Here is a 17,758-nt window from a genome sequence, read left to right on the forward strand (position 1 = left end):
CTTACGTATTCTTTCCCCAATGCACAGCTTGTTATCTTGAGATTTGATTCGATTAAGAAGTTAATGTACCTCAACCACACAGTAAGTATTGCAAACAGCGTAAACTACAGCGTTGTTCGTATAATTTGGGACCTCTTATTACTGCAAGTCGATTTCAGAATGATCTTCAGTGCAGCACTATGACCAGTCGACTTCTACAGTCACGCACAAAATGTAGCTACCAACATAGGTGTCTACCGCGAATAACACGCCAACTAGCAGTTTGAATCTTGCCTGCTAGTTGGCATGTTCTTCACGATAAACATCGATGTTGGAAGTTACATTTTGTGCCTGACTGTAGGAGTCCACTGGTCATAGTACTGCACTGAAGATAAGTGATTGAAAGATTTGCAGAAATGAAAAAGTTTCAAATTTATACGACCAATGATGGAGTTTCCCTTGTTTGCAAAGTTTGCTTTGTCAGTAGTGATGTAGAATTGTGGATTCGTGGCCGTTACCGTATTGTGAACGCAGTCTCCCCATTCCCCCACATGTCTCAGGTCAGTATAAGGGTTTTGAATTCAACTCCAGCACTTCTTATTCCTCTGTGGCTCTTCCATATTGTACTGTAATCAACCCAATTATACATTAGGACTCCTATAATACCAGCACGTATTATCATTATCTTAGTATCTTCGTTTAAAGGCACTTAAAAAACTGAGCGCATAAAAACTGCAGAAAAAATTATTTCTGCTCCTAAATATGTATATCCCATGTGTTCAAAATTATGCTTAAGTTTAAACATTCCATTAATTTTGCTAAATATGTAACAGCTATTGGCTCTGCCAAAGATATAACCTTTTTGCTTTGTAAAACGTGTTCATTGCATAGAGACTTGGCGAGAAGTGGTTGTAAATGGAAGACGAGACGTATTTTGATGCCGCAGAAAGTCTTATTTGTTCAACTTGTGCCATTCTCACATGTGCAATCGTGCGGAAGGTAAACGTTTGAAAGTTAAGATCCTTTACTTCATTTAGTATTTCGAGGACTACCGGATTTTCAGCAATTCATCATTTCATCCGTCTAAAAGGAAAACTGCGAACTGCGAACGTTATCATGCCTAAAAAAATAAATAAAAGACAATCAGCTCAGTAAAACTTCATATTTTCGTATGTGTATGTGCCCTTTGATGTAATTTCAAAATGAGTAACGTCCGGTTCTGAGGAAAAGTGAAGTAGCAAATTACAACCTTAGCCTAGGAAACTCAAGCCGCTAGCCGCAACCTGCTGCAAGTTGCGAGCTCCGATGTTGAACGGTCAAATAGATGGGCAGTTTTTGCAAGTAAGCCGTGATCTGTACTACTGCAGGAAGGAGTGACAATTGCAGGCGTCGATAGAAATCAACCATCTTATTTCCATTTTAATTAAAAATTTTCCTATGAAATGATCGTATCCCACCTTTTCAGTTATAAATCTAGTCACCGGTGGTAAAGCAATACAAAATTTGTCTGGGGTTTACACGTCTGGGACATACCAGTCCAAGTGTTTTCCACAAAAGCAGCTACACTGGGATATCCTGTTCTCTGCTCCACACTTGCGTTCCAGAAAAACATTTACCAGGGAGGTTGTTCAGCGAGCAAAGGAAAGACATGCTGGGAAAGACAGGGAAACAAATGTGTCAGGGGACAGAAGGTCAGACACGAATAGTGAAAATGGTATGGAAGGTGGACGGAGCACGCCGAATAGACCTAGTGGGTTCAAATGGCTCTGAGCACTATGGGACTTAACTTCTAAGGTCATCAGTCCCCTAGAACTTAGAACTACTTAAACCTAACTAACCTAAGGACATCACTCACATCCATGCCCGAGGCAGGATTCGAACCTGCGACCGTAGCGGTTACGCGGTTCCACACTGAAGCGCCTAGAACCGCACGGCCACACCGGCCGGCCATGACTAAGTGGGCCAAGGCTGGATTCCAAGATAAGGAAAGCCTAGGAGAAGGCAGGCAAACGACTCTAGAAAGCAGGCAGTTTAACACTGTTACGGACTGACAAGTCCGAAGTGGTTCTTATTCGGCGGTTGATGTCAAGTGGCCGATGAGTCCCACTTCTATAATTGTTGTCACTCTTTTCTTCACGGGACTTATATTTGTTGTTAACTGCACTTCAACTTTTCAGGTCTTTTTTAGCGGGATTCAGAGCACCCCATTTTAGCACTGCTTCGTATTACTTTCTCTGAGTCTTAGTAATCATCTTCAATTACGTTTGCATTTCTTCCAGACTTTTCCATCAAAAAAGTTTTCACTCTAATATGGGACACATATGTCTACTGACAGTATGTTTGCTTTCTCCTTGCTAGAAATTTTCCCAATTAACGGTGTCAAGTCAACTTTTTACTGTCTTTCATCATAATGTTAGCTCCATAACCATGCTTATCACGATGATCTTTAACGCCATGCTGTTGAAGGTGTATGACTGTTCATTACAAATGAATAATCCCAAATGTTTGTTTTCATAGAATTAGATCTTTATGGCAGTATTTAAAGAGAACGTATTGCTATGTGGAGATTATCAGGTGACTGAAGTACATTACACTCTTTTGCAACTGATTAATCAACAAATGAGCATATGTCAAGCTCTACCAGTATCTGAATGGTTATTCGACCTGTCAAGGGCCCGGAGTGGAGATGCATTTTTAGACCCCTTGCGAGGAAAACAAATCAAGCTGTGACGTGGAAAAGTCCTTTTTTTACCGAATAGTTTCCTCAAAATCGAATGAAAAAGACTGCATAGCGCAGAAACGCGCGAATCACAAAAACACGTTTTACTTTTTATATGAAAGATAAAATATTCACCAACCGACCTCGAATACTCCCCTGCAAAATGTAAAAGTTCAGCATCAGTTTAAAAAAGGCCGGAGCATGTAATGGTTAGTTCCACGGTATCCAGAGCCATATTTTGCAAAATCTCTGAAGTATTTCGTCATTCACCACGAAATTAAGGTGAATCGCTTCCCCACCCACCCGTCAGATACTAGGTGTTATTTTAACAAGTTATCACTCGTTCCTGAATTTTACCAGTAAGGCAAAGCTGATGACAGAACCCAGAGCCTGTAATTTAATATTAATATTCCTGCAAACTGCACTAAATTCAAAAATGCTCACTTCGTAACTGAAATTACTTTGTACGTAACAATGCTTTGCTTGGTCAATCGATATAGCCGAAATTAATAAACAGGACGCATAGGTGTGGTCACGATTTAATCCCATTCCGCAACTTCTCTTTTAAAACTATCGTGAGTATAGGTGAATGTAAAACGAACGTTGATGGGTCAGAAACGCACGTTTACCTTTTAAAACTTGTTTTGCGAAGGCCGCAATTTTGTGAAGGACGCAATAATATCCCAACGCCCTCGCAGGCTAACTGGTTCAGCACTTGCTTCATATCAGGTGTGACGGAAGGTTCCGAGAGGTGATTGTATTTCAACGAAAACGAGTAAGAGTGGAAGAAAAGTGAAACAAAAGGAACTTGCAAACCTACTTGCAGGATCTTTGCATAGGAAGCCAATGCCACCAAGGTGGAATTATGCCGTAATTGTTTACTTCACAAGAAACGAGAAAAACACATGTAAAACCGAGACCAACAGATGAAAAACTACAGAACCACCATTAGACTTCAGAATACAGAGAAATTCAGAACTGAAGGAAGGTTAAGGTAAGGAAAATTCCACATCCCTATACTGTTCCCAACTGTCAGACTGCAGATTGTGACAAAACTAAGGAATGGGTCTTAATGGAACATATCTAAGCTTCTGGGGTGGTTAACTCCAACGGAACAAGTGCCAAACGAGACCTGAAAGTCTATTTTAGAACGAACATTATACAATGAACATACCGAAAATAAAATTGTACATACTAAAAACGAAGTTAAAACAGTTTTTTGTATGAAAGGCCGTCTATGACAAGTAGAGCCGGGATCAGTGAAATGTCACTAAAATTTAGTTTGGAGTACTTTCAGTAAACTCCATAGGATTCTCAAAACGAAGCACCCGATGAGTCAGAAATAGAACTCTACAATCAATGCGTATTATCTCGATTTATGGCTGTAGGACATGAACTTGTAAAGTGAAAACCATTGAAAAACAGGATTGATCCACCAGCAATGGAGAGCTACATGTACAGTATCAACATAGGAAAAAATAGATATGGGAACAAACCGGTGTTCAAGACGTAATCATGGCAATTGAAAAAAGATGGGCTTATGTACGATAGGTGGACCACGGATTAGCTGGATTACAAGAGATAAGAGATGAGCAAACGACGACATAATGGAAGGTGGGTAGACGTGACATTTGAAAAGAGTGGCGCACAAACATAACGCTTATAACCACTATACATATACTAGGCAAACCACATCTTTTACACAGATGGCCAGTACATATCACTATCTGTAATATGTGTATAGTAAATGGTTAATTTCTCATAAGCACTAACTTATTTTCATACACACAGTTGCACACTGATCTATGTTCTCGTCCTGGACCGTTGAAATGCGTGAATTATCTACTCCGACAGTTTGTAATGGGTTGGCTTGTAATTAGAATCTGACAGTTTGCAGATAAGAATGCAAGCGAACATCACTTATCAAAAAAAAAAAAAAAAAAAAAAAAAAAAATTATAGTATGGGCTGACTGGCATATATTACAGGCTTTTTGTCTTTACATGTATAGAATTGTCTTCGTCAGAATGTGGACAGAGATAATTCAGTCTCAATTTGGATCAAACAAAAATATTATTATTGTTAACTATTTTCGAAAATTGCGGGGGAGGAGAATTAGCCGTAAGCGGGTGCTAGTTTTTTCAGTAAACAGAATACAAGTGTATATCGAAACAACCAGCATTGCAAATCTACCTTTCGTAATTTGTAAGAACGAAATGAGGACGCACACGATGGTACAAGTTGTCACTCCTGTCTGTTCTTCCTGTCACTGAGTAAGCAACTTATGAAGGTCTCTTAAAAAGGTATTACAAGGCTGTCTGCGATAAGCCAGAGGCTGGGATACGTTTCCTCTTCAATGAATTGGAGACTCGGCTAACCAGAGTTGACAATATTCAAACAACACTCCACAGAGTGCAGTAGGGCACGTATTATCGCAAGAGATAACACTGCACGTTTCCGCGCCAAATATAAAGACGACTCTGGTCAGAAAGTGACAAATTAGCCGTCAAACTACTTTCGCGAATGACACTTATTTCCTCGTCCACTGCGAACAATTTCGATATCGACATCACTTGTGAATTATTCTCGAGGTGGCGAGAGACCTTCACTTTATAGTTATTTCCAATTCACACACTGTAAAGGTCCTCTTATTTGCGACATGTGCACCCTTTCATCAACGCTGTAAACAAAGAAGCCGATTGACCCAGCAACGTCTCACTTGCTGCAAAGGTAGGCGCGTCAGAAAGGCTACATTGACACCGTGAAGTAACAAAAAGTAATTCGATGTCAGGGAAAAGTGACTGACCTTAGACAGTTGGCTCCTTCGACGTCGGATGTGATGAACTTAGTTTCAACCGTGACAGCTTCCACTGTAGTAAGCAACACTGCGTGGACTGGGTAAACAATCTGTCTTCTGATGGAACACCTGTTACCTGTTGCTCCGAACAACGACAGCGGTTGTACTGAGCAGACAGCCACGCGCTCTTTGCGTCCCTGGGATGGACGCCTTTCCTCATTGGCTCGCCGAAGCTCCGCCGTTCACTACCCTCCACGAGGTAGTTACGCTCGCCGTCGCTAGGTGTCAGTGCTAGTGGCGTCTGACATGATACTTCGCACTAGGAATGTGGTCGCGACTGCACAGCAGCCACTAGGTTCGTTATTTTTAATTTTTCAGTTGCAGGCGTGTCATTACGGTATTGCTTGCACTTCATTTGTGTACAGTTACTACGTGGTCGACTGTAGTATTCTCACAAATTCCTCGTTAATACTGGTCCTTGCAGGCACGTAATCAGGATTTTGTCAAAGGAGAGGTCTGATTCGTTATAGAGGACCTTAAAAAGATTATGTTTTTCATTTATTCTGAAAATTTCTATGAAGCAAGGCTGGCGTCGGCCTTTATATTAGGCCATTATCAAGTGTATCCGAAAATTATGTTGCACAGAAGAAGTCAAATGTCGTCATTGGACAGTGCTTTCTACAGCATACCTTCCCGATACACGTGATAATGGCCTAATTTAAGGACCGAACCCGGTCGTGTGAACTGAATGAAGTTCTAAAAATTTAGTTGGAGCGGCGTTTTGTTAAATTAAATACTGTCGTTACTTAGGACTACTGTATTTTGGCAAAACACTAAGAAGCAGTCATGCTCCGGCCCCCCTTCGTCCTTCAAGGTCATTTTACGCTCTTCTTCTTTCAATCTGGATTTGAGCTGAGGAAGTGATCAGGAATGGACGAGCGCAAATTTTTGGGGCGTCCTTATTATTACCGACAGTGTTGGTGTACGTGTCTGTGGTGTGGGGGAAGACCACTGACTCAAGAAGTAGAGGGTGCAGAACCGACCTCTAAAACTTGTAAGTAGGCTGTTTAGGTTTTTATGTTGGTAACGCCACGTAGTGCTCTGTTTCAAAATCGCTGACTGCGCTGTGTGCAGTCTGTGGCTGGTTGGACTCATTGTTGGAATATTCACTTGTGTAGTGCTGGACAGTTGGATGTGAACAGCGCGTAGCGTTGGGCAGTTGGAGGTGAGCCGCCAGCAGTGGTGGATATGGGGAGAGAGATGCTCGAGTTTTGAGAGGCCACTATGAGCGGACGATCTGGACGTGTGTCCGTCAGATATAGGAAATTTTTAAGACTGGATGTCTTATATATAATGACTTTTGAACACTATTAAGGTAAATACATTGTTTGTTCTCTATCAAAATCTTTCATTTGCTAACTATGCCTATCAGTAGTTAGTGCCTTCAGTAGTTAGAATCTTTTATTTAGCTGGCAGTATTGGCACTCGCTGTATTGCAGTAGTTCGAGTAACGAAGATTTTTGTGAGGTAAGTGATTCATGAAAGGTATAGGTCATTGTTAGTCAGGGCCATTCTTTTGCAAGGATTATTGAAAGTCAGATTGCGTTGCGCTAAAACTATTGTGCGTCAGTTTAGTGATGACCAGAATAAGTAAAGAGAGAACTGTCTGAGTACGTTCAGTTTTGTTCAGCTGTTTCAGTTTCAAATAACGTGGAAGTTTACCAGCACTGTCGTTGTTTTCATACAAAAGGGAAGTTTCAAACTGCTCTGCGCTCCCGAGGCTGTACTCAAGAATGTCTGCTGCACGGAGACACTGGAGTTCCGCTTTTACGGGACGGAATCCGGGAGAGTGCATGTGCCTTGTACGAAAAGTCTGTTCAATACCGCCATCGGCTCGTCATTGAACTGGGCCACAATCCACGCCACAAGCCAACAACTCGTTGGCCTGTCCTGTTGCGAGAATAATTTTGCAGCCTGAGGACATCTCACCTCCACATCACCATAGGCCAGTCTTGCTGCGAGAATAATTTTCTCTGCAGCAGCATGAGGACAATTACCTCCACATCACCTAGGTCAATCCAGCATGTCAGGTAAAACGTAACACCATACCGAGCGGTTCATCAGGAACAACATTTTAATGTTCAGCCTGCACACATGACAAACAAAGAACTGTCTACAATTATTGCCACTGTGACTGCGACTGACACTGCTGATCTAGTGAAGAGATCTGTGTTCGACAGAGGCGCTAGAAAAATTTTTGGTGGCGAAAATGCATAGGATCTGGATTTATTCAGCCTTACAGTTTTCTAAATTTCCTCATTTAAGTGTACAGCCGTCACTTCTCGTAGTGTAAAAGGATCATTTTTTGCATTAAAGAATGTCCCGGCAGACAAACGCATGAGTCTATGTGAGACGAATTCAGATTGTTATTTATTTGTCTTGTGGCGTTTAATGCCTTGTGTCCCTGAAGAGATCTTCGGCTTGCCTTCGATGCCGCTCTTTTGATTTAAGCAGAGGGGCTGAATCTTCAAGGGAATTAGAATCTGTCAGGAAAGTAATGAATTCGGAAGGGATTGGCTGTGACCCCAGTAGGGGTCCAAACCCAGTACATGGCTGACTTGAAAATGGGAAACAAGCAAAGCCATTTTCAATGTTGCCGGCGAATGGATATGAACCACCTCACCTTCCGAACCCAGTGATTGCTCAACGATCAGAGCTACCCCGGTCAGTGGCGAATTTGCAAAACCTGGTTGTTGTACATTTTTTAAAAGTAAAATAAAATGCATGACGACAAAAAACGAAGTTCTGATATTGCATTTTTTCCTTTAATTGTGCATTTTGGTCACTTGATAGTGCATGGATGTGTGCATATTTTAAGAGTTAATAGTGCAAGGAATTCTTGTCTTTAATTATTATAAATTTCGGACGAAAGGGGGAAGGGAGGAGGAAGCTGAAGCAGGGATGCAGGGAGCAGTCGGCTCGGACGAATCCAACTAGCCCGCTAAAAAAACCTTTTAAAACCGAACGAACTATAGAATGTGCCGTCATCACATACCCCTTCGCTCTCCCCATTGTGTCATGTCGGAAGTAGTTTTCATAACTGAGAGCCGCCGTGGTGACGGGATTGGGCGATAGTTTGCCGTTTGGGCTTCTAATGATAGAATATTGCACAAAGAACTGCAACTATCGCCGTTTGGGCTATATTTTTGTTGATGAGCGCTATTTTTGGGCGACGTGGACGAATCCAAATGTATTATATGCACTGTTTTTGAGCTAACGTTATTTGTAATGACGTTTATCGCTCCGCTGCGTCGTGAAATTCAGAAATATTGCAATCCCAAAGTTCTGCCAGCCTCGACGCCAGTGTTAATATTTAACAGCCATAATAGGTAATAAGGCTTGTAATGTTGTTGCTTTAATTTGTTCTGAAAGCGGTGCTGATAGACAATAAAAGCGGGTTAAAAGCTGTGAGCTGTCTGGGGAAGTTAACCTTGCATTACTGAGCAACTGTTTCACCAGATATCCACTCTAGCTTACCAAATTCCCAACCAGACCAACATTAATTATAATCTTTTAATCGTCATATGACAACTGGTGATATATATATATACATAAAGAGAATTTAAATAAAAAGAAGTAAATCAGTTTATATTTGGAAATTTATTTTAACATTGATCATTGAAATTTCAGCATATTAAACTTGATTCATATCTAAACTGGTGCCTTATTTAGGATTGTGAAAATGTGAGTTTGTAATCTTACGGAACACATCAAATATGGGGCCAAGAATGGGAGACTGCATACAACACTGCATTCATAAAATAACACATGAAGAACATTGAAACATATGCAAGAGGAAATTAACCACAACCAACCAATTCAATTTTCACCCAAAGAAGTTACGTTCATAGCGCAATCCTGTCCATCATGTAATTACCACACACTGGTATACTAAATTCATACTAACTCTCTGTGAAATCTTCCCAAAAAGAATAGCTGAGGGCTACTTTGATGATTACATCACATGCTTCACGTGGTCAACTTGGTTTACACAAAGAGTGTAACTCCACAATAATTTTGATAATTAAAATAAATTAGATCGAAAAGCAATTTACAAAAGAAAAACCTCGAACTGGTTACTATCATCATACTATTAACCTGATGGGTCAAACAATTGTATGAGCACATGGTACTGGTCTCGCAAAGTACACCTCACGTGGGCTGAACACAAAGAAAAGTTGCTATATTGAAAAATATTGTCAAGACAAGACGTTATAATCTCACACACATTCGCATTTAAGACTGATGATCTTAGAGTTACTGATCAACACGTGGTTCCACTTTACTCACAAAGTAGTGACAAAGCAACTACTGGAAGATATTCTGAACTTCACACTCGAAATACACTGCGTTGCAATTTAAGATAACATTAGATATCTTAGAGCTAAACCTGAAAAGGTGATTAAATTTTCAGTTAGGCTGAACTTAAGAAATCCATTGTCCTACTGACTTAGCAGACACGCGCTTAGCCGGAGATCTTACCACTTCAGACGCTCGCTGTGGACAGACTGCTGTGGGTCCCTCCTGAGGGGTGCCTCACAAATACAAACGGAAGTGACCAGAGAGGCAGCTTCCTATACCAACATGACAAGGGACGGACAGGAACATACTAAGAATGGAAACCTCTTTGCTTCTAGAAAGCGTAGCTACCTGTTCCGACGTTGGTCCTACTGTTCTCTAGCAGACAGGCTTGTCAGCTACCATCAAGCATGCAACTAGAAATACATTTACTCATTCATCCTCTCACACAGAAGGGAAGGGGGATGACAGTATCTTATCATATACAGTATATAAAAGAAAGCGGATGTAGGTTCCGTATGAGACTGTGTGACATGAATTACATATAAACTGTGCTTTAAAGTGTAGTAGTGTGACAGATCGTTCTTGTTTATGTGTAAAAGTAACACGTTCCACTGCTCAGTCTACTCCCAGATAGTCAGAAACACCACAGTAAATTTAGAAGAGGAATTTATGCCGTAAATGACAACAGATTTAAGAAATTAACATGAAAGGAATCCAACAGAGACCTTTCAGGCTGTTGTTGTGACGTGTACATATTTTTAAGTTACGATAACACTAGGTGAAGAACCAAAATCAATTTTCCTCTTCTTCCTTGTAACGAACTTAGGCATAATTACAAACTATCAGAATAGCAAACAGCTCAAAAACAATAAACGGTAATTTCGAATCTATCGTTGGCCTTTCATCGTATGATTGAAAACTAATATATCTTTCAGTTTTACTACACGGCAACGAGGTAGCGTGTACTTTCATTTAGGTGATTTTTTTTGGAGGGGGGGGGGGGTGTCCGGACTTGTACTTGAAATTTTGTTAATAGGCTTTCGCGGAATCTGCATCGACATCTACATCTATACTCTGCAAACCAACGTGAGGTGCATGGCAGCGGGTAAGGGCTTCTTCGCATTCCATTTACGTGTGCAGCACGGCAAGAATAATTGTTTGCATGTCTCTGTGCGTACTGTAATTGTTCTAATCTTGTCCTCACGATCCATATGTGAGCAATACGTGGAAGGTTGTAGTGTATTGCTAGCGGTATCGTTTAAAGCCGGTTCTTGAAACTATCTTAGTACGTACACTTTCTCGGAATATTTACACCTATCTTCAAAAGTCTGTCAGTTCAGTTTCCTTAGCATCACTATAACACTCTCGCACAGGTCAAACAAATCTGTGATAATTCGTGATGCCCATCACCGTATTCCCTATTAGACCTATTTGGTATGGGTCCTATACACAGGAGCAATATTCTAGAATAGGTCGTACGAACGATTTTTAAGAAATCTCCTTTTATAGACTGATTATACTTCCCAGTATTCTACCAATAAACCGAAGTTCACCACCTGCCTTACTCACAACTTATCCTATATGATCATTCCATTTCATATCCCTACAAACTGTTACACCCAGGAATTTGTATGAGTTGACCGATTCGAACTGTGACTGTCTGATATTATAGTCAGAGGATAATACTTTTTTTTTGTTTTTCGTTTTGTCAAGAGCACAGTTTTACATTTCTGAACATTTAAAATAATATGCCATTTTTTGCTCCACTTTGAAATCTATCGATATATGACTGAAAGTTTGTGGTAAAGACTATGAGATCAAACTGCTGTGGTCATCGGTCCCTAGGCTTACGCACTACTTCATCTAACTTCAACTGACTTACGCTAAGGACAACACACACACCCAAGCCCGAGGGAGCACTCGAATCTCCGATGGGGGGTGCCGCGCGAACCGTGACAAGGCGCCCTAGACAGCAAGGCTACCCCGAGCGGCGATATATGGCTGAATGTTTATGCAGTTTATTTCAGACATAGCTTCATTATAGATAACTGCATCGTCTGCAAGAAGTCTGATGTTACTATTAATATTCGGCGGAAGGTCATTATTATGTAACATGAACAATAGGGGTCCCAACACATTCACTTGGGTCACACCCGAAGTTACATCTACATCTGGCGATGCGATGACTCTCCATCCAAGATAACATGCCGCGTCCTACCTACTAAAAAGTTATCAGTCCACTCACATATATCACTCGATACTCCATATGATCGAACGTTTGACAATATGTGTAGGTGTGCTACTGAGTCAAATGGTTTACGGAAATCAAGAGGTAATGCATGTGCCTGACTACCTTTTAGTATGTCATGTGAGAAAAGTGGAAGTTGGGTTTTACATGTTCAATGTTTTCTGAACCCATGCTGGTTGACATGAAGCAGATGTCCAAAATACCTCATTACTTTTGAGCTCAGAATATGTCCTAAGATTCTGCAACAAATCAATGTCAAAGATACTGGACGGTAGTTTTATAAATCACTTTTACCGCCCTACTTGTAGACGGGTGTGACCTGTGCTTTCTTCCAGCTACTGGGCACGGTTTTTTGTTCGAGGAATGTATGATAGGTTATAGTTAGAGGAGGGGCTAGCTCAGCTGGAAATTCAATATAGAATTTGACAGGAATTCTGTCGGGCCCTGGAACTTGGTTCTATTTTAACGATTTCAGCTGTTGCTCAACACCACTGACACTATTTATTGTGACAGAATACTGCGTATCTGTGTTACGAAAGGTGTTCAGTTTACATTTCCAAACATTTAAAACAAGATGCCAATCTATGCATCACCTTGAAATCTTATCAAAAGCTCTTTGAACATCCACGTTTTTAACAACTGCATCTATTCTTTTCTGCATTTTTCTATACAGATGTAGCAAATTATACGATTACTGAAACTGTGCTCACTAGATCCTGAAGTCACTGGCATTGTTATAAATATACACAATGCTGTTTCGATATTTAGATCAGCCATGTCAAGACTCATCAGCTTTTTCACCTGGAACTTGGAAGCAGCTCCGCTGTATCAATGTTACTGGTGTATTTGGCACCAAAATCAGCTGCGTATTTTTCACCGCGCGGGACTTACATATCTTTTATTTAAGTCGTTTCTCGACAGGAAGTTAAAGTCGGATGAAATACTGTGATTATCTGAATTCTGTTTTCCGTCTCACTTGTTATTCTGCCAAGCTCAGACTGTTTGTCCTTCTCGTGTACAATCACGTAGGCATGATTCCTTATAAGTGATATGCCCTCTAGTATTACAGGTGATTCTGAAATGTTTCTGTTTGCTGAAGAAACTAGCTTGCTAGTAAATGATGATGTATGCGCCGGCCGCAGTCGCCGAGCGGTTCTAGGCGCTTCAGTCTGGAACCGCGTGACCGTTACGGTCGCAGGTTCGAATCCTGCCTCGGGCATGGATGTGTGTGATGTCCTTAGGTTAGTTAGGTTTAATTAGTTCTAAGTTCTAGGGGACTGATGACCTCAGATGTTAAGTTCCATAGTGCTCAGAGCCATTTGAAGCATTTGATGTTGTATGCAACGTTGACACTGTTTCAGAATCTTGTTCAAAAACTTAATTCTCCCATTTTTACTATTAGAACAATATCTGAAGTACGTGATGGTTCGACATGAAAAGTAGTCTACTTTGCTTATTTTCATTCGCTTGTGACGCATGGTATTATATTTTGGTGTAACTCTTCCCATTCTCAGAGGATATTTTTGGCTCCGAAAGAATTCGGACAATAAGTGATGTAAGTTTGCAAACCTCTTGTCGACCTCTGTTCATTAGTCTGTGTATTCCGACATTGGCCTCTCAATATATATATTCTTTACTGTCGTTTCTTGTCACCAATGTCAGCTTATTCCTAAGAATTAGCATCTTTCACTCGGTTAATGCTAGGCAGAAATCCCATCACCATTTGGATGACACTCCCTTGACTCTTGTGCAGGAAGGTGTGCAGTATACTGCTGCTTTCATTTTCAGCAAGCTACCACAAGAATTCAAAAATCTTAACAGCAATCCAGGCGCTTTCAAATCGAAAGACATTTCTTCTGTTTTGCCGAGGAGTTCCTTGAAAAATTAAGGTGATTCCTGTGTTATATTGTTGATTCCCCTTACATAAACTTATGGCTCGTTTTTTTGTGTTCATAAACATTTTATCTGTTATTACTTTTATGTGGTAATTTCGTGAATTGGCACGTTCAATGACATTGGAGATTTGCACCTCATTTTGCTCCTATGAACAAGTAAAATAAAATAAATAAAAAAGGGTAATGCATGTTTATGCTGCAGCCTCTCCGCTGAAGAAACCCACGGTTACCGTCACAGTTAACCTGCAACAGCGCCTCCTGCTTCGCGGGCGTCCGCCCGGATACGCGAATGTGAACGATGCGTCCACATGGGCACAGCAGAACAGACAGATACAAGAGCTAGTTAGGTTAAACGTATAGCCCAATGGTTAACAAAGAAGCTTATGACTTTCGATGCTTTAGAGTGTGTCCGACTTCCATTCACGTCTAATACATACGAGATATGGTTATAAAATGACGCGACTGATGCTATCACGGAGTAAGTACGCTTGCTGCAAATATGAAGGACCAATAGTTGTGATGCGTGTAACACCTCGGTTCAGTTTACAGTGATAAAAGCTATAGAAAGAATAATTTAAAACTAAGAATAGAATTTTTAGAGTGGAAAATAGTGTAGAATCAGAGTTCGGTAATTGCAGATCGAAATTATAGTATATCAGCATGTAGTTTAACGTCTAAGTACAGCAAAGCCACGGAAGCTCCGTCATGGAGAAGGCAGTGACGTTAAACTCTTGTGATGAAAAACCTATAAAAAGGCCTTATCGTCATTATTGCAGCCTTTTTCCCTTGATTGTTTCGTTAAAGGTTCAAATGGTGCAAATGGCTCTGAGCACTATGCGACTTAACTTCTGAGGTCATCAGTCGCCTAGAACTTAGAACTAATTAAACCTAACTGACCTAAGGACATCACACACATCCATGTCCGAGGCAGGATTCGAACCTGCGACCGTAGCGGTCGCTCGGTTCCAGACTGTAGCGCCTAGAACCGCGCGGCCACTCCGGCCGGCTTCGTTAAAGGGTGGGGAACCCGTGTCAGTCAGCGAGACAATAATTAGATTGGACTTTATCGTGTTACGATTCACGATAAACTGTTAGAATATTACGGAGATTTAAAGTGATGTAGTGTACGGTCTCTGACTGTTGGTAGCAACGGATTATTAAGGGAATTTTAGGACTTTAGTGCTAGATTGGAACTTTACGGACATATAGACGACAGAAACTCAAATTATCTGCTGATACGAGAGAATTCAGAGGTACCGGTAATCAGACATTAACGTGTGGACTTTTGAAAGTGTCGTGTGCCGTTAGTTGCGAATCTGGATGTGGAGTGCATATCGGCATTTGCGGACTATTTAGATTCCTCCAGGCTATGAACCTATTAAATAGACCATCATCCATCACCATCTTAATCCTTGAATATAGAATGAAGGTGAAATACAAGAGTGTTGTACTTATTTCATTTACCTAATACTAATCAGTGAAGGTTTTACGGAACCAAAGCTATTTGGCAGGAAGTCAGCACCATCTAACGGAAAGCGTAGGCATTAACTAACACGGTAACTGAAGTGAAGGTTTACGTGTTTTACGGACTGCTTAATATGAACTTTTGTGACTCTTTGACGTCCCCACTCCCTCCGAAAGGTGGCGCAGGCTGTCTTAATCATAAAAGGGGAGAGTTTTAGCCGGGAAAATTACTAAATAAAAGCGATATTTACAAGACTCGCAGTAATAGCAAAACACAAGGCCCGCACCTCATCGGAGAGTCGTCGCTGTCACGTCGGTAAGTAAAGCCGGAAAACCTATCGACGATACGTATCTACGAGCAGACGTCGACGTGGAGTACCTAAAAAGGGAGCCACAAGAGAGTTGGGGATGCTTCATGCGTAAAGCCTTCTTCCCCGAATGTGCCCTCTCTGATCTCTGCAGACAAATCATTGTGGTCGTGGCCTCCGTCTGTGTAAAAGCTGTTTTGTTTTGCAGGAAAAATGAGAAATGTAATAACAGAGCAACGCATTGTCATGAAGTTTCACATGAAACTTGGAAAAAACTGCTACAGAAACTTTATCTTTTACTAAAAGAAGTGTGTAGCGAAGATGTTTATCATGTACACGAAGTTTTTAGTGGTTCATGCGTTTTCAGTACAGCCGAGAAGACGCCGAACGTGACTCACACCCGGTACGCCCTTTAACATCAAAAAAGGATGACGATATTGAAAAAGTAGGTAGTCTGATTTGATCTGAACTTCGGCTGAATATTCGGTCGATTGCTGAAAATGTAGGAATTGACAAGGAAAATTTTACATACCCAATTTAACATGAGAAAAGCGTTTGCGTAACTGGTGCCGAAAATTCTCACTAGCGAACAAAAAGAAGCTCGTGGAAATGTATCTATCGACACTTTGAATAACACTGAAAATGATCCTAATTCCTTGGAAAGAGTGATAACATGCGAGGACTCTTGGTTTTTCCTTATTATCCGGAAACTAAGCGCCCGTCCATGCATTGTAAGGGCCCAATTTCATGGAGAGATAAGAAAGCTCGAATGAGCATTGCAAGATTCATGGCGATAATGATCGTTTTCTTCCGATAATCATGGAATTGTGGCAGTTGATGGTTGGACTGCTGACACAATATCTGCGTATCTAGTAATTCTGGCAACTGATGTGTTATACATGGGTATCATAACAACCTGTACCGCATCAGAAACAGCCTGAAGATGACGCACTGAAGCGTTGAAGCTGGCAGCGACAAAATAATATAAAATCATAAGGATGGCTGTAGGTGTTTTTATTTGTCACGTTTTGTAAATGTGTTCAAACATGTCTTTGAGAATAAGTCATTTGCGTACACTTACTGTCATTAATGCTTAGAACATTATGGTTCTCTCATGTTTTTAATTCATCAGTGATAGGTTGCGTCCCTTAACAAAAATTATCCTCTGCGTGTATCCTACTGTTGGTCAGTGTTTGGCGGTGAGGCCCTGCAACAGCCCTAGGGCTATATGAGCGATCTGGCCATCTACACAGACCCTTCTGCGCACAATTGTACAGTATTCACGTGTTTGCTGTGATGATAATCTGTGCATGGGATGGAGTCGTGATCTTATTTCTTCAACAACCCATAACAGCAAATACTGCCTATCCGCATCTATGATAACACTTGGCTGACTTCCCGAATGTCCAACTTGTAACTACAAATTGCGTCTATAATCTACAAGAACAAAGGACAATCACCGAGCGAGGTGGCGCAGTGGTTAGACACTGGACTCGCATTCGGAAGGACGACGGTTCAATCCCGCGTCCGGCCATCCTGATATAGGTTTTCCGTGATTTCCCTAAATCACTCCAGGCAAATGCCGGGATGGTTCCTCTGAAAGGGCACGGCCGACTTCCTTCCCCATCCTTCCCTAATCCGATGAGACCGATGACCAAGCTGTCTGGTCTTCCCCAAACCAACCAACCAACCAAAGGACAATCGTTGTTCGTTTGAGCTACATGTAGGTTTGGCCAGCTGTCAGTTTGCCGATGATAGTCCATCACACAGATAATGTTGAAAAATGGTTCAAATGGCTCTGAGCACTATGGGACTCCACAGCTGAGGTCATCAGTCCCCTAGAACTTACAAGGGAACCTCCCCATCGCACCCCCCTCAGATTTAGTTGTAAGTTGGCACAGTGGATAGGCCTTGAAAAATTGAACACAGATCAATCGAGAAAACAGGAAGAAGTTGTGTGGAACTATGAAAAAAATAATCAAAATATA

The 17,758-nt window shown here is 41.2% G+C and overlaps 1 protein-coding gene across 1 annotated transcript in view; it reads right to left on the reverse strand.

The window, feature by feature from the left end:
- Positions 1-5,710, reverse strand: part of LOC124616297 (putative ferric-chelate reductase 1 homolog) — a 352,043-nt gene extending 346,333 nt beyond the window's left edge. The window contains exon 1 of the mRNA XM_047144600.1: positions 5,503-5,710. The gene's annotated coding sequence lies outside the window, so the exon portion shown is untranslated. The remainder of the gene's footprint in view (positions 1-5,502) is intronic.
- Positions 5,711-17,758: the final 12,048 nt, after the last annotated feature.

Source organism: Schistocerca americana, chromosome 5 (assembly GCF_021461395.2).
Source record: "Schistocerca americana isolate TAMUIC-IGC-003095 chromosome 5, iqSchAmer2.1, whole genome shotgun sequence".
NCBI lineage: Eukaryota > Metazoa > Arthropoda > Insecta > Orthoptera > Acrididae > Schistocerca > Schistocerca americana.